The sequence below is a fragment of the Limanda limanda genome, chromosome 13 (assembly GCF_963576545.1).
Source record: "Limanda limanda chromosome 13, fLimLim1.1, whole genome shotgun sequence".
In the NCBI taxonomy this organism is placed as follows: Eukaryota; Metazoa; Chordata; class Actinopteri; order Pleuronectiformes; family Pleuronectidae; genus Limanda; species Limanda limanda.
Window position 1 is genome coordinate 27,199,122 of NC_083648.1, and position 18,401 is coordinate 27,217,522.

The 18,401-nt window shown below is 45.6% G+C and overlaps 1 long non-coding RNA gene across 1 annotated transcript; it reads left to right on the plus strand.

Moving 5' to 3' along the window:
* Positions 1–15,928: 15,928 nt before the first annotated feature.
* Positions 15,929–16,359, plus strand: LOC133018637 (uncharacterized). Its single transcript, XR_009682819.1, has 2 exons — positions 15,929–16,016; positions 16,108–16,359. It is a non-coding gene; the product is annotated as an uncharacterized LOC133018637 (long non-coding RNA).
* Positions 16,360–18,401: the final 2,042 nt, after the last annotated feature.

The following is an 18,401-nucleotide window of genomic DNA, read 5'->3' on the forward strand; positions in this document are numbered from 1 at the left end:
GTGGTCCTCCCTGCAGAAGAGGATGAGTAGTATAGTTTGATGGTTGTGTGGTGCTGTCTCAGTCTGCCACTGATCGATCAAAGCATGTGAGGCTGCAGAACATCAGGTCGGACACCATAGAGAGCAGCACAGGGGCACCTCAGGGGACTGTCTCCCCTCTTGTTCACAGTCCTGCCACCTGCAGAAGTGTTTGGACGACTCTGCCATTGTGGGCTGTTTCAGCAGTGGAGGAGGCTGAGTATGGACGTGTAATGGACAGGTTTGTAGTGTGGTTATGGACTAAACCACCTGCCACTTAACATCACAAAGACTGAGGAGCTGGACTTCAGGAAGGGAAGGACTGTTCCGAACACAGTCACCATTAAGGTATCAATGGTGGATGTTGTCAAGGAATACAAGTACCTGGGCCTCCATGTAGACAATCAACTGGACTGGTCAAGAAACACAGACACCACACAATGTTTACAGAACCATGCTGCAGATGTTTTATCAGCCGGTGGTGGCCAATCTTTTACCAGTTCCGCGGACACGCGCTGGTTGGCTCCGACCGAACATTACGCAGACGTGAGGTGGTGAACTGAAGCAGATTATTGATCCAATTCATCATTTACATTAAAACCAACAGCTTAGTTTTTCTCGCAAACAATATCTGTTCCACACGCACCTTTTTATATAAAAATATATGAAACAACTTACAGCAAATTACGTTCAGATTCCATTTAACAGCGGAGTTACAGATCCGAGTCATTAATAGGTTTTATTAATTATATCTTATAACACTGTGCGTGTATCATCGAATCCCTGCAGTGAACGGGACTGTGCCATCAGGCGCACAGTGCACAGAGCGCACAGGAGATTACTTTCATGAAATGAAGAAACTTTCCAAATTATATCCCAGAGTAGGTGAGGATCCACTGATGTGAGGGAATCGATCCGATGCTCTAAATAAATAAATACTGCCGTGACACTGGTGCGGGGTTCTGCTCGATGTGTGACTGCGGACGAGGAGGAAGCGAGGGTTCAGCGATTTCTGATCTCACACATTCTGTTATCCACAGCAGCGGCAGAGGACCAGTGTATTTTCTTTATTACTGACATCACTGTTGTCCCATATGGTTCTCCACCTCCACCTCACTAACAAACACCTCGATTTCAGGGTCAGAAAGACAACATTTGATGACTGAAAACCTTAATTCACCAAAGTGTCCTGTTTGATTTATAAGGAAAAGGTCCATGTACAATGTCCTCAGTACTTGTGATAAACAAATAAACGGTTCAATCACATGAACTGTGGCTTCAACATTTTAATATCAGAGGTTAAGCAGACACTTCATCACGTATATCTAATACAAACTTTTAAAGTGTTAACAGCAGTGAACATTTGTTATAGAAGTCGTTTCATTTCATCATCAACTTCATTCACTTAGATAATCTCTCTGTAATGCTCCAAGTGAGGGGACGTCTCTGCTCGCAGCTCACAGGGGCCTGTCCCTCTCCTTTCATCCGGTTGGACTAGGTCCTGGATGTAGACTGGACCCGATCCGGTTGCAACATGGTAACCAGTGAAGGGATCTTGGTCCTGTTGTCCTCTGCATCTCGTCACACAATTCCCTGTGAGACCTGAAAGTGGTTTTGAGACACTTGTTAAAAGCTCCATCTAAACTGGAGTAAATGCACTGAAAGTGAAATGCTACAGAGCAGAAATGGTCACTTACTGTTTCTTCCACTTCTCAGTCTGATGAAGTCCACCAACAGGAGAGCACCAAGAGGAAGAAGAACACAGAGGACCACAGCAACAACAATGGCTGCAACAGCACCTGCAGGAGTGAAGGCAAACAGAGAGGAGATGAATCTTCTTTTCACCAACATGACAGTGACTCATTCTGCAAGTTCCTCTGTGGTTTACTGCTCTGGACTCAAACACAGAAGAACAGAGGATGAAGTGGAAAGTGAATAAAAGGCACGACTCCAGTTTTCTAGTGGATAATAAGTCAGATAGTAGAGTTTTTCTCCAGACTAGGCGCAGCACTGACGTGGTTCCTCTGTTCCACTGTTTCACATGAGATACAAACAGGTTGAGCACTTTCTCACATCACACGTTCACTCACAATCTGCCGTTTGTCCACTGTGCCGTACAGGCATGAGTTCAGGATCCTTACTGTTAGGAATTTCAAACTTTTAACTATAGGTTGTGTCTGACAGAACTCTTAATAATAAAGCTAGAGGTAGTTTTAGCTAGATATAATGCACATACAAATTAATTTAATAACCGTTGCTGTTTAGTGCCAATAATGTATCTTTTAGTTGTCCTCATAATTAACTTCTTGGATATTAAAGCATATTTTCATTAGCTGTATTCAACATCAGACAGAATTCAAGGAGCTGTCCTTTCTGGGGCAAAGTCAGTATGACATTGTTTAGTTTCGAGGATGCGAATGTTTACACATTCACAGTCAAGATTGTTTTGATGGAGCAGACACACAATAACACAATAATAGGTTCTCAAACCATAATGAATGACTCTTTTCATAAAGGCGGAAGGGGAGGTAGGAGCAGTGGGTCAATAACATTACCTTATACAAATCATTATTTTCAACCTTTCGCTTATCATATTTAATATTTGGAATTTGCTAATAATGTTTGTACGTCACAAGGATGGTCAGTCTAACAGCTGTCCTGATAGTAGAGTCGAAGAGAGTTTTGTTATGGTTAAGTTGGTGCAGCCAAGATGGCTAGACCAAGACACTTTCTACTCAAGGCTGAATTACGAGACAACATCAGACTGTCAGGGTAGATAGAGTTGCCCTAGCAACCGGTAGAGTAGCGTAGGTGCATGACGGAGAGCTGCTCCCTGTCACTTCCTGGATTCGGTGACAAGAGGCGTGGGACTGCGGCTGGACCAATAAGGGAGATCCAAAGTGATTTGCGGTGACTCCCCTCCAAATATTCATAACCAATCACATCAAATCTACTGTTATAACTATATCAAACCCCTTCTGTTCGGGGCCATTTTCATCTTCCTACTGCTAACTTAATTAGCATAGGCTGTGATAATTGTCCATAGCTATGAATAACTTTTCATTGTATCTTTAAATAAAACATTTGATTGAACCAAAATCTTGGATCGGCTTCTCTCATTATATAGGATAAAAAAACACGCCTTAACAGACCAACATGCAGGGTGATGATTCACCTGGGTTTCAGTCTGGGGATCAAACATGTGTAATCTCCTCTGTCAGACATCTTCACAGAGGAGATCTGCACTGAGACGTTTCCACTGATCAGGCCTCTGAGGTCCGGTGTGGTTCTGTGTCTGTACTGCTCCATCTGGACATCAAGGAGGACTCTTCTGTCTCGATACAGGAGGACGAACTGCCTGGGGTCAGTTCTTGTAACTTCCACCGTGTAATTCCTCAAGTTGACCGAGGGAACAACAAGTCCACACCAAAGACTCACGTCTTCACCTTCTTCCACCGTTACTGACAGACTCGAACATGTGGGATGAGATCCACCTGAGAAAACACAGAACACATTTAGTCCTGTTCACATCACACAGAGCTGATGCCTCTCAGGACAGATGTGGTGTCAGTGTGAACATGGATTAATAAACCCACCAGACACAAGTCGGGCAATGAGCAGTAAAGTGAACACACTGTAAAAATAGAAAAGTTGACTCAACTTAAAAAAGTAAAGCAACCAGCTGCAACGCTTTTTTGAGTTGACCTAACTTAAGGGCTTGTGAGTTGTGTCAACTTAAATAATTAAGTTCACTCAAAATGTTATATAGAGTAGCTCTGAATGGTGATGTTCTGTTAGACTAACTTAACATCTCCATTCAGAGCTACTCAAATCTACAAGTTAGGAATACTAGATTATATGCATGCTAATGATTTGAAAACATACATCAACAGAACTGGATAGTTTCAGTCGAGAGAACTTAAACTTAAACTTGAAATGCTTAGTTAACTCAACTTTGCTGCCCATCAGTTGAGCTAACTCAAGTTTACTCTATTCATAATGTTGTGGAAATTCAATAATAACAGCAAAATTCTATAAAGAATCTGTTTATTAAGAACACAGGGGTTAACATTATATACATCCAATAACTACAAAAAAGGCAAAATTGAAATTGCAGCAGCAGGGATGCTTAAGTGAACTTGGTAACATTATACAATTATTTTCAAAGATAGAATATGTAAACACATAACAAAGTGCAGAACCAGCTCTCAATACTTTAGCTATAATATAGAAAACAGTATGATTGACACTATGAATCACAAAACATGTGTTAGTCAGATACTTGAGGAAACCACTGGCCAAACCCAGCAGTGAAGAAAGTGCATCCATAAAAAAAACATGTAACAAGACACAAACGTGTTCAGTTTCAGAGATAACCAAATCCAGCACTTAGTAAACACTAACTTCCAATGGGAACATGGGATTCGTAGCAACACTACACAAACTTGTGTAGCTACTACTGAACTTAAAAACATATTTTGAGGAATAAAGCGACATGTCTATAGAAAGTGCATCCATAAAAACGTGTAACAAGACACAAACGTGTTTAGTTTCAGAGATAAACAAATCCAGCAGTTAGTAAACACTAACTTCAAATGGGAACATGGGATTTGTGTAGCTACTACTGAACTTAAAAACATATTTTGAGGAATAAAGTGACATGTCTATGTGCGCAAGTGTTCATGGTGGCAGGCTTCTTTAACAAGTTTTTTTTCAGCGCCTGAACACAGGCAGAGCACTCTGTGCAGAGGTTTACAAAACAATCGAATATAAAGAAATACAAAAACGACACAAACTTGTGTAGTCATCACTGAACTTAAAAAACATGTTTTGATGAAGAAAGTGACATGTCAATGTGTGCAAATATGTGCATTGAACACATGTCTATGTGTCATGGTATCGGACTACTTTAACAAGTTGTTTTTCAGAGCCTGAACTCGGGCAGAACACTCTGTGCCAAGGTTCATAAAAATCTTTTGAAGGGCCTCAAAAGTGTACCTCAACCCTTTGGGGTAGTCCAGGTTGAGGTTGTAGATGCATCCAAAGAGAAGGACAATGGCTGTACTGATGTCAGAGATGTCATCCACAACGACCTTTTCCTCGATGACAAGGGCAATGTTGATTGTTCTGGGCATTGAGTGAGCTCTCCCAACATCATCTTCAACAACGGTGACTATGCCAAGTTGAACACCTGCAACGGACGTTTCCTCCGAGTCTGTATCCTAGAGAAAACAAACAGACATTACTTAAATTTTTAATGTTTTCATCACCACATTTATAAATAAATTATATGCCCCTGCCCATGAGTAAAGTGACATGCACCTTTATGAGTTATGAGACAATATCTCACCCTGACAGTGCATATAAAATCGGCCACAATCCAAACACGAAGACTTGCAGCAAAATTTACTGATTTAAGGATTTTTTTTAGGTCAACCCTCATAGATTACCTCTTGATAATGTGTTTTTACTTTTATTGTTAAAGATTTCAGCCTTAATTAGGGATAACTACTTATATTACATTAAAGGGAATATAAATAAGTTGTTTTATTGCATATTCCTATCAAATGAATGCATTTGCTCCCTAATCAGAGATGTACTGGCCCCTTGGCCCAGCTATTAAAAAAATGGAAGAAAAAAACTTCAATGGTATAAACCGAAGTATTCTTACCAGACATGTCTTCAGGACGTTGCCTGGATTCTCCCTCAAATAGAGAGGTAGACCTCGGAGAGCTGTGGCCTTCCTTTGTGCAAGCACATCGGTTGTCTGAAAGACACAAATAAAGTTAAAAAAAATATACCATGGCCTGAAAATAAAATCACACCACACCTATTCACAATTTATGTTAATGTCTGTTTGCAATGTGAAAATGCACTCTCAGAAAACCTTAATTTATCTCCTACTTGCATTACCTGTTCATCAAGGTTGTCAAGGAAGGCCTTTAAGTCCTTTCCTAGTGTCCCGCTACGTGTGTGAGGATTGTGGGTTGTGAGTTGTTGTTGTTTTGTTTCTCTTCCTTCTCTGTTGTGTTCCTCCTGTGTGTTGTGTGTGTCAGGGGGCGTGGTGTGGCTCCTGGCGACGGCAGATGAGGCACACCGGATTCCAATCATCATTATCTCCTCCATATATGCCTGGCTCGCTCTCCACTCCGGCGCCGGATTATACTATGTTGTCGACCGTCGTGTGCCTCGCCGCTTCTCGCTTCCACTCGGGATCTACAAGCCAGATTACTGCCACTACAACCTGTTTCCATGTTACCTGGAAATAAACTTTATTTTCTTAACCTCTACTTCTCGTTCCGTGTCTGCTGTGGGGTCCTAGATCTAACAAACCTTAACAGAATAATCCGGCCCCGACATGGACTCCACAGACACGGAGAAATTCAGACTGGCGTTGTCGTCTCAGGAGAACCGGGTTGGACAACACGAGAAGGCGCTACTTGAAGCTATGGAAGCAATCACCACACTTACCTCCAAGGTGTGCCTGATCGGCAGTCGGGTGGAGCAGATAGCGTCGCACCTCTCCTCGCAGCCGTCTCCGCCAGCTCCGACTCCGGTTCCAGCTCCAGCACCATCAGGCTCTGCTTCGGGCTCTCTTCCCTCTCAGCCTCGGGAGCCTTTCATACCTACACCCGCTAGGTTTACTGGCCAGGCAGGTTCCGGTAGGGAGTTTATTTTTCAGTGCAAACTCGTTTTTGATCAACAGCCCTTAACGTATTCCACAGAGAAGTCACGGATTGCTTTTGTGATGAGCCTGCTTTCTGATAAAGCCGCGGCTTGGGCTGTAGCCCTCGCTCATAGTCAGTCCCCAGTTTGTTTTTCGTTTACCTCGTTCTCAGAGGAGTTTCTCAAAGTTTTTGACCACCCGCTGCGCTGCAAGGAGGCCAGTAGCCGGCTCCTGTCGCTACGCCAGGGAGCTAACTCCGTAGCTAAACACTCGGTGGACTTCCGCATTTTAGCCATCGAGAGCGGGTGGGACGAGGCAGCGTTACAGGGGGTGTTTCTCCGGGGATTAAGAGACGAGGTGAGAGATGAACTAGCTGCTCGTGATGAGACCACCTCACTGGACGAATTAATTTCTTTGTCAATTCGCTTAGACTGTCGCCTCCACGAGAGACGCAGGGAGAGATCCGGGGGGGGTTGCCGTGCACCTCCCGTGACTCAGACACTGGGTCCTTTTCAGCGTGGATTTACACCTTCCACACCACCACCATTCGGTCCGGACCGGATTCCTCAGCGGACCGCCTCTGCTTCTTCTTCTTCCGGCGCCGAGGAACCCATGCAGCTGGGGAGGGCGAGACTACCTCCACGGGAGCGTCAACGTCGTCAGCTACAGGGCCTCTGCATCTATTGCGGGCAGGATGGACATCTCCGAGACAACTGCCCGGTTCTGCCAAAAGGGGGGGCTCACCAACCACTGGAGGGGCGTTGGTGAGTCAGTCTTCTGTGTGCTCGTCTCCTCCACGTCTCCTGATCAAAGGTACTCTTTCCTGGGATCAAGCCTCCCGTTCGCTGCCCATCTTGGTGGATTCGGGGGCGGATGACAATTTTATTGACTCTAGTTTTGTTTCACAGGCTCAGGTTCCCTGTCAGCTTCTTGCTCAACCGAAGAGGGTGTTTGCTTTAGATGGCAGGCTCCTGGCTCAGGTTACTCACCGCACTAGTCCCATCTCCCTGTTGTTATCCGGTAACCATCATGAGGCCATTTTTTTTTTTGTTATTCCGTCTCCTACTTCCCCTGTGGTGTTGGGTCTACCCTGGTTAAAGCTACATAACCCCCACATTGACTGGTCCTCTGTTTCCGTGCTTAATTGGAGTTTATTTTGCCATGCCCATTGTCTACGTTCCGCCGTTCCCTCCACTCCCCCTATGCCGCTGTCTCCTCCCAAGCCAGTGGATCTTAGCTCCGTACCTTCCGTGTATCACCACCTCCAGGAGGTGTTCAGTAAGGCCCATGCTCTATCCCTTCCCCCTCACAGACCTTATGACTGCGGCATTGAGCTTCTCCCGAATGTTCCATACCCCTCCAGCAAGCTTTATAATTTATCCAGGCCTGAACGTATCGCCATGGAGACATACATCACCGAATCGGTGGCCTCGGGTCTCATTCGGCCATCGTCATCTCCGTTGGGGGCGGGGTTTTTCTTTGTTGAGAAGAAGGACAAGTCTTTGCGACCCTGTATCGATTTTCGGGGCCTCAACAACATTACTATTAAGAACAAGTATCCCCTCCCTCTCATTGACTCTGCTTTCGGACCCCTTCATGAGGCCACTGTGTTTACTAAATTGGACCTTAGGAACGCCTACCACCTAGTGAGGATTAGGGAGGGGGATGAGTGGAAGACGGGGTTCAACACCCCCCTGGGTCATTTTGAATATTTGGTTATGCCCTTTGGCCTCACCAATGCTCCTGCTGTGTTTCAATGCCTTATGAACGACGTGTTAAGGGACATGCTTAACTGTTTTGTGTTTGTGTACTTAGATGATATTTTGATTTTCTCCCGTAACCACCAGGAGCACGTGCAACATGTCCAGCTTGTGCTCAAAAGACTCCTGGAGAACAGGTTATATGTGAAGGCGGAGAAGTGTGATTTTCATGTATGTTCTGTTAGTTTTTTGGGTTTCATTGTGGAGAAGGGGCAAATCAAGACCGACCCTGCCAAGGTTAAGGCAGTGGCCGAATGGCCCACTCCTACATCAAGGAAGCAATTGCAGAGGTTTCTCGGGTTTGCTAATTTCTACCGCAGATTTATCCGAGACTATAGTATTGTTGCTACACCTCTGACGCAGCTGACTTCGATCAAGATTCCTTTTAAGTGGTCTCCTACAGCTGAGGGGGCGTTTGCTAAACTTATGTGTTTGTTTTCATCGGCACCTGTTCTTGTTCACCCTGACCCTGCGTTACAGTTTGTGGTGGAGGTGGATGCCTCTGACTCCGGGGTGGGAGCCGTGCTGTCGCAGCGTACCACCACCGACCAGAAGGAGCACCCGTGTGCCTTCTTCTCCCGCCAGCTCTCACCTGCGGAGAGAAACTATGACGTTGGTAACCGGGAGTTGCTGGCGGTTGTCCTGGCTCTGCAGGAGTGGAGGCACTGGCTTGAGGGATCTACGCTACCTTTCATTGTGTGGACCGATCATAAAAACCTGTCTTATCTCCGTTCTGCCTGTAGGCTCAACTCTCGCCAGGCCCGGTGGGCACTTTTCCTGGGACGTTTTCAATTTACACTCACCTACCGGCCTGGATCCAAGAACATCAAGCTGGACGCGCTGTCACGTCAGTTTGCTCTTCCTATGGATGACACGTCCGGAGACACCATCCTGCCTTCTGCCTGCGTGGTGGGAGCAGCCGGGTGGGAGATCGAGGGTGTGGTCCAGGGGGCCCAGAGGGACCAGCCGGTTCCGCAAGGCTGTCCACCGAACCGGTTGTTCGTTCCTGAGGTCGTCAGGTCTCCAGTTCTGCAGTGGGGACACTCCTCGCGGATTGCCTGTCATCCTGGTGCCCGTCGGACCCTGGCTCTGCTGCAACAACGTTTCTGGTGGCCCTCCATGGTGGCGGATACCAGAGAATTCGTCGCTGCCTGTTCTGTCTGCGCCCGAAGCAAGGCTTCTCATCAGGCCCCTGCGGGACTGCTGCGCCCCTTACCCATCCCTCACCGCCCCTGGTCGCACATCGCGGTGGACTTCATCACGGGTCTTCCTCCCTCTGAAGGCAATACTGTGGTCCTTACCATCGTTGACCGCTTCTCTAAGGCGGCACACTTCATCCCGCTATCCAAACTTCCATCCGCCCTGGAGACAGCAAACCTGCTGGTCGTGCACGTTTTCCGGCTGCATGGCATCCCGGTGGACATCGTATCGGACAGGGGTCCTCAGTTCGCCGCGAGGACGTGGAAGGCGTTCTGCCAAGCGGTGGGGGCGTCGGTCAGCTTGTCCTCCGGTTACCATCCGCAGTCCAACGGCCAGACAGAACGGGCTAACCAGGATCTGGGGTCAGCCCTACGCTGTGTTTCAGCTCTACATCCGGTTTCCTGGGCCACACACCTCTCCTGGATCGAATATGCGCACAACTCCCTGGTCTGCTCCGCCACAGGTATGTCGCCATTCATGGTTTGTAATGGTTTCCAACCTCCTCTCTTCCTATCCCAGGAAGCTGACGTGGCAGTGCCATCCGTGGAGGAGCATCTGCAGCGTGCTCGTCGGGTCTGGCGCGAGGCCCGGGCAGCCCTCGTCCGTACGGCAGCCCGCAATCAGCGAGTGGCTGACCGTCACCGCATCCCTGCTCCGGAATACCAACCTGGACAGATGGTTTGGTTATCTTCCCGGGATCTGCCTCTCCAGACCGAATCCCGTAAACTGACTCCGAGATATATTGGTCCATTCGAGGTGGATCGCATCATAAATCCTTGTGCGGTGAGACTTAAACTCCCCTTGTCTTTGAAGGTTCATCCCACATTCCACGTCTCTCTCCTCAAGCCAGTGTCCACCAGTCCTCTAAGCCCTCCTGCTGAGCTTCCTCCACCCACCCTTATCATAGACGGCCACCCGGCTTATACTGTTAATAAGATCTTGGACGTACGCCGGCGTGGTCGTGGTTATCAATACCTCGTGGACTGGGAGGGATATGGCCCAGAGGAGAGACAATGGGTGTCTCGTTCCCTTATTTTGGACGCTGACATCCTTAATGACTTTTATGCTCGTTACCCGGACAGGCCGGGCCGGCCGCCAGGCGGCGTCCATTGAGGGGGGGTACTGTGAGGATTGTGGGTTGTGAGTTGTTGTTGTTTTGTTTCTCTTCCTTCTCTGTTGTGTTCCTCCTGTGTGTTGTGTGTGTCAGGGGGCGTGGTGTGGCTCCTGGCGACGGCAGATGAGGCACACCGGATTCCAATCATCATTATCTCCTCCATATATGCCTGGCTCGCTCTCCACTCCGGCGCCGGATTATACTATGTTGTCGACCGTCGTGTGCCTCGCCGCTTCTCGCTTCCACTCGGGATCTACAAGCCAGATTACTGCCACTACAACCTGTTTCCATGTTACCTGGAAATAAACTTTATTTTCTTAACCTCTACTTCTCGTTCCGTGTCTGCTGTGGGGTCCTAGATCTAACAAACCTTAACAACGTGTTCTGTAAAGCTTTATCAGGTTTGAGGCGTGTGCATCCAAAGATGTGAAGAATGTCTTCTTTAGATCCACTTGAGTGATTCAAAAAAACTCAGCATATATCTAAGAGAGGAGAAATAACAGTATTAGTGTTAATACAGACTCCAATTACAGAAGGTGCCCACATTGTACAGTTATAAACTAAAAGGGTTTGCTACATCCGGAAGCTGAGCAGAATGGTGGAATTGGTAGAGCATTTAGGACATTACACATTATATAAAAAAAAAAATCTTACCAACAGTAAACAGTAAACAACAATAAACAGTCACATGCTGCCTCAAATGAGTCCTTAGATTGGCTATGTATTTCTTTGGGGCACAGATGTCTTTAAAGTCACACAATTGACAAAAAAAGGTGACTTCTACTTCAGTTTTTCTGGACTTTGTGTGTACTCTTGAAAGGTGGCATTTTAACCCACCGCTTGTTTTGAAAGTGCAGCAGCAGTCAGTGTACAGGCACGGCAGTGGCCAAAGCGTCCCCGGTAGTGGCAAAGTCGGTAATGCTTGAGGAGAATATCCTGATTAGGGTGCGAGAACTTGCACTCCTTACACTGCATCCAAATCCTGTGAAACAAGGAAAACACATTTAGTTTATGAGCTTAACACCACCCAAATTAACAAACTCAATTTGGCTGAGGCAGAGGTAGGCAACCTTTACATCAAAATAACCATTTTGACCCCTCTTCGCCCAAATAAAATTTGTCTGGAGCTGAGAAACATATTTGATAAGAAAGCTTATAAAGTTATACTATACTACACTGTTTTGTTGCATTTATGAAATTATAGAACAATAAAGAACTGTTGACTTTTATAGCTATTTTTACCTGTTACAAAGGAAAACACCAAACTCTTATGAAGAGAAGAAAAATACAGAGGCAAGTGTAGGTGTACTTTGAAATAAATTAAACACAGAACTATGTAGGGCTATTTGAGTTACATTTCCCCATATTTGTGGGAAATGTATGAAATAAGAAGTAGTTATTTTGAAATAAATAACACGTGAACGAGCTCTGTATGAAAGCTTAATTGTTAAATTCACCGTTATGCTAAGATTCAAACAGAAAAGACACCAACAGACGACACATACCCCAGTATACACAAGGAGAAGATCATCAAAATTTACCATTATTTTATTGATAACCCAACTTAACACGTTGGTAATTTATAAACGTAGCACGGTGGTTTGGGTGGGGTTGGTCTACAGATAACTTAAAGTAAGCAAACACGTGGCTTTCACATGTAACTGAAAGTTAGCAAACACGTGGCTTTCACGGGTAGCTAACAGGTAGATTATATGGATAGCTTACACATGTAGTTTCGTAAACGTTGTGAATCTTTGCATTCGAAAGACAACGGGTCGCAGAATAACCAGTAAAATAGCGGCGGGAGTCTTACCTAGTTAGTGCTGGAAGAAAGTGAGGAGGACACGTAGCCGTAGGACATGCGGTCGGAGGACATCAGTCGACAAAACTTGCGGTCGGGGGATATCGGGCGGTGGGAACTTGCCGTCGGGGGATATCGGGCGGCGGAACTTGCGATAGAAGGACGTGCATCTGATCAACTACACCCCAACATGTCCGGACAAGCCCACTCTACCTGAGAGCGCTGGCGTCTCAAAACACGAGTGCGCAGTGACGCTGACTACGTCATGACGTCGCCTTCCGGACGCGGAAGCCACGCTGAAGCGCCGTGCAGCGCTTGCTCCAACATTACCAACATTGTCCCAACATTCGTCTTTTTTTTCACTGCACTTCTCCACTTCAATTATTAATTTAATGTCATCCATGTTGAAGAAGTTCTCCGCTGTTTGCTCCGTCAAATGTCGGCTGTCGAGGGTAAATTACGTATTCTCCACTCAAGCCTGTGTGGAGAATACGTAGCCCCACTCTCTCTTTTTATCTTTATCACTGCTTGTGTGGCTGCAGTGGATGGGCAGAGGGGGACATTTAATAATGTGGTTGGTAAAAGTGGTAAAATTAAAACTCCAAGACAGCAGAAGGTGAATACAAAGTAAGGGGTAAAAAGAAATCTGAACATGCTATATATATATATATAGGCTATATATATTTTATATGTGTGTGTAAATGTGTATAATGATAATACAAGACATAAATATATATGTTCACATATGTATATATGTTTGTTTGTGTGTGTGTGTTTATATATACATATCTAAGTAGATATATTCCATATATAAATGCATTCATATCATTCAATCTGAACTTATATTTGCATCCCGGAGCTGGCTAAGCAATATTTGAAGTTTCCTCAACTTAAAATGTTCAGTTGACTGCACTACTTATTTGTAAACTTGAAACTTTGGGTTTGCTCAACATTAAAAAAAAAAATTTGCTCACTCAACTTTTAAAAATAAGTTAGACCAATGATTTTGAAGTTGGGCTTTTTACAGTGCAGAGTCTTGTCCATTTTCCAGAGTTTTGTCCGCAGCAGAGCCGGCTGCAGGTCCTGTTCTCTCGCTAAGATTTTCACTGATCTGGAGCTGATGTCCTGTGCAGATAAAACTGCAGAGTGCAACCATTTATACTCGTAATGTTCGGGATTTGTATAAGGCCCTCCCTCGACTCACATTGGGCAAATCAGATCGCAGGGGTGTGTGTCTGGAGAGTCGGATGCACAAAGGGGGTGTGTCTGGAGAGACGCCTCTCGAAAGTAAACAGTTCAATCCGCATTGGTTCTGCGTAATGTTCGGTCGGAGCGAACCAGCGCGTGTCCGCGGCTCTGGAGAGCGACGCTCAGAGACAGAGGAAGACGGAGCGGGTCTAACAGCCGAGTGTTGGTGTCTGCTGCTTCTGCTTCAGAGGAGAGGAGCGGAAAGAGGATTGATATCAACACACTGAGATCACAACACTTCATGTCGGACATGGTGAAATGTGCTGTGTGATTGCATTTTTTATCACCTGTAATGATCAGACTGATAACTGTCATGTTCTGAAATCTACATCTGTAATAGACAACTTTGTTTCTATCAAGAAAATCAGCAAGTATTTCAGTTGCTGCATTTCATTAACTGTAATCATTCAGTATACGTTGTTCACAATATCACATCAACACAGGGAAGCAAGGTTTTGTTAAAGAGGATTTTAATTTTCAGGAACTGACACTGCATGAAAAGAAGCGTTTGTGTCAATCTGTGTCGCAGAGAAGTGTTGGCACATCCTTCGGTTAACGACTTTCACACGTATCTGCAGGCAGCAAAGGAAACGCTCAGGGTTCCTGCAGTTGTCAAGCCTGTGAGCTGTTGAGATTTGACCCCCCCTGCTCCAACTCCTAGAGGACGCTTTCACATGCAAATGACAATGCTCTGAGCTTCACAAATGCAAATCAGTTTCCCTGAGAGCAGATAACACCAATGTGTAAGAGGCACCAACAAACTATCTGGCTGAGTAAACCAGGCTTAAAATAAATATTAAACCTGAAATTTTAAATTGTTCTTAAGTAAGTTAGTGTGCTATAATGAATTATATTGTATACCACGAACAAAGGTCAATGCAGTCAAAAGAAATGAAACAATGCACTTTATTTCAAATTTTTATTGTCATCCAAAACAATCCTAAATCTCAACAACTGTACAGAGTGGCATGATTACAGTCACTTTTTCAATTGTGCTGGTTAAATGCACAGAGGATTTGTTAACCACACCTCTACCAGCAAAGAAATGGTGCTGGGTTTGATCATCTGTGTCCTGTAAGCTCCAAACTTCTACTGGCTTTCCATAAAAATATCTGTCCTCCCAAAATACTGGCATTAAATTCACATGTCAATGGCAAACTAAGCTGTTCCATGAATTATAAATGGTACCTTTTCACCACTACTTTCAAAATTGCTATGAAACATTCATTGATTTAATGATTTATTTTTTCAGTGTAATATTTAATCCCCCATGGACTGCACAGTGACAAAACACAGCAGCCGGCTGTTTGGCTACAACATACATCTCCACTCAGTTTGATTATTATTTTAAATATAAAGAAGACACAATATAGAGCTTAAATTCCTTCATAATTTGAACTTCAATTGTCTAATTGTTGTTATTAAACTTTCTCAGTATTCCATTAAAACAGTCAACACTTTTATCCAAAGCGACTTACAATAAGTGCATTCAACTATAAGGTTACGAACACAGAACAGCGTGAATCATGGGTGTAAATGTACAAACACCACAAAAAATAAACCTGGCCTCAGTCACATACTCATCCTATATGAAGTAACCGCTGCTCACGTCACCCGCTCGCGTCATCAGCTGATGGACTCGTCCAATCAGAGCCTCGTAAACCCAGTGCAGCAGCGTCGAGTGTCCCGCAGACAGGAAGCGGGTCGTGTTTAGCTTGTCCCGTACGAGTGACTCTGTTTTCGGGGTAAATAACTTGCTGAAGTCGACACGACGCTGTTCCCTGGAGGAGAAGATGAGTGCGTGTGGAAGCAGAGCCGCAGGCCCGGTGTGGACGAGTCGAGTTGGAGAAGACGGATGCACAGTCCCTGAGTTACGGTGAGAGCTAAGCTAGAGACGCCATGCTAACCACTAAGCTAACCCTACATCTGAAAGCATGTCCGCCACTCTTTGGGATAGCGAGAAAGTTGCTAAAATACGAATACAGCATCGAGTGCTGGAGCAGATCTAGTGCATGTGTAAATATGTATGAATTACTTAGATGTAACAGTTTGTTCTCGTTAAGTTTTTTCATCAACGTGACTTTTTTCTGTATGTTTTCACAGCCTCAGCCCAGCTGCCTGTCCATGACGTACAAAGACACACTATGAGCCAGTATGATCCGACCAGACCTTACATCAGCATTGAGGAGTTGTCGGAGAAGAAAGAGGGTAAGGTTATGTTCATTAAATAATTTTCCAGCTACATGTAAAGGTGTATGTTGTCATTGAACTGTGCTAATTTTACTGAATGTGTTTACAGCTGATTGAAGCGGGACAGATGACATGGATCCATCCTTCCACAGCCAGGAGCCCACCGACCTGTGTCCCACACTTCATATAAGACTGGAAGCTACACTGATCTCACAGCTACACACCACAGACGTCTACACACTGGAGAAGAGTCCCACAAAGAAGTCATGACCCAGAGGCTGCAGAGAAACATTTCAAGCCTCATCTGAGTTTTTGTACAATATTTTTGCTGTATGTAAATAAAGCTTTCACTCCACATATACCTTGTTCACATTTGTTCCCTGTACAATATGTTCACCTATAGCATCACATGAATGTTTAGTTTTAATTAACTGCAGTGCTTTTGGTAAAGGCTTACTTATAAATAATAATAAATATTAATATATACATTTTTATTATAAATATTGTGTGGGAGGGGCTTACCCCACGTGCGGAATGCTGTGACCCCACGTGTGCACTGCAATGACCCATAAGGTGACCAATAGCAACACTTTTACCAACCAATCACGAGTGACATTAGTTTCAAGGGTCTGTGGTTTCCTCCAATGGTGAGTAGAGAGAGGTTCTAGCCAGCCGCTGGACTCCGATTCATATGCTAATTAGATCACACGTCGCGATCGGTCCGCGAGGCTCAGCGAGCCCCCCCGCAGCTCTCTCCTTTGTTCTCCAAATCCCCCTTATGGTCCGCAAACGCCGATAGACCCACCTTGTCTTCACTGGCGAACGCCGAGGTAACATCATGGAAACAGTTGGTTACAGCAGGGGATTAGGCCTGTCCGTAGAGGTTCACTGTGACAATAATACTGCTTTTCGTCTAGTGTGACTGTCATCATGCTGCTATTACATTGAATTACATTGTACAGTATTTGAGATTATGTTGAATTTAATTTAAAACAATAATAAACAGACAATTAAATCACATGACAATTGTTTACAGTGCCGAAGTTACACTGTAACAGTCCGCGTCACACTCGCGCTGTGGGTTTTACGCGATGTCCTCGCCGCCGGTCTACGGATAGAATAAAGCGAGCGGACGGACGGAAGTTGCATCCGCGCAGGACATCAGCTCCTTTGGGAACACGCGAGCAAAGCGATGATGGAAGCGACACTGATGGGATCGGTCCCAGAATGTCCCCGTGGTTAACTCTTTAGCTTCAGGGGGGCGAACAGCAAAACAGCAAACACAAACCACCTGAAGGGAGCAACCTGAACTTATCTATACTGAAGTGAAAGGAACCAAAAGACATGTTCCTAAACTCACTCCTCATCCAGAAACAGGAGAAAACATGGGTTCAACTCAAATGATACCCACTCCCCAAACCGGGCTGGGACATCAACAACAGATCTCAAGACACTTTACAAGGAACAGTTCTGACCGGCAGCAATGATCGCTGTGTTCACACCGAACGCGCAATTCTCCGCGCCGGTCAGCCAGTGATTCTGCTTTCTCCGCTGGATGTTGTTTGCGCCGTTCAATGGTGATGATGGTCTTCATAGCAACCCTTATACGCATCCCCGAAGGGAGTGTGGACATGGTCGAGTGTGTTCGCATCCCGCGTAGGACAGCTGATGAGCTGATGGTATCTCTGCAGGACTTTCCTCATCTTGGCGTTGTTAAAATCACCGGCCACCACACATGCAGCCTCGGGCCGGGATGTCTCGGTCCTGTCGATAACTGCATGCAGCTCGTCCAGGGCCTGATGTCGGCATGTGGCGGAATGTGCACCGCTGTTATTACGACAGATGTAAACTCCCTCGGGATGAAATAAGGTCGGCATCTGATCACGAGCTGCTCCAGGTCCGGACAACATCCCAAAGAAATAATCTCCACATCTGAGCGCCACACATTGTTCTCCATGCAGCAGACACCTCCTCCCTTGCTCTTCCCCGAGTTTGTTGTCCGACCCTGGCGCTGAATGGAGACCCCCTCCCCTGAAGCTAAAGAGTTAACCACGGGGACATTCTGGGACCGATCCCATCAGTGTCGCTTCCATCATCGCTTAGCTCGCGTGTTCCCACAGGAGCTGATATCCTGCACTGACAGACTGCAGAGTACAGCCTTTATACTATAGTAGAGGGGGCGTGTCATGATCGAGATTTACACTAGCCGGGATTTGTATAAGGCCCTCCCTCGACTCACATTCGGCAAATCAGATCACTTCAGTTTTGCCGACCTTCCTTTAGGCAGAAACTCAAACGTGACAGACCGGTGACTCGCACCATTCAGCGGTGGACCGACCAATATCGAAAGTAAACTGTTCAACTGTGTTGGAACCCTCTGCGACAGGCGGCGCATCGCGACGA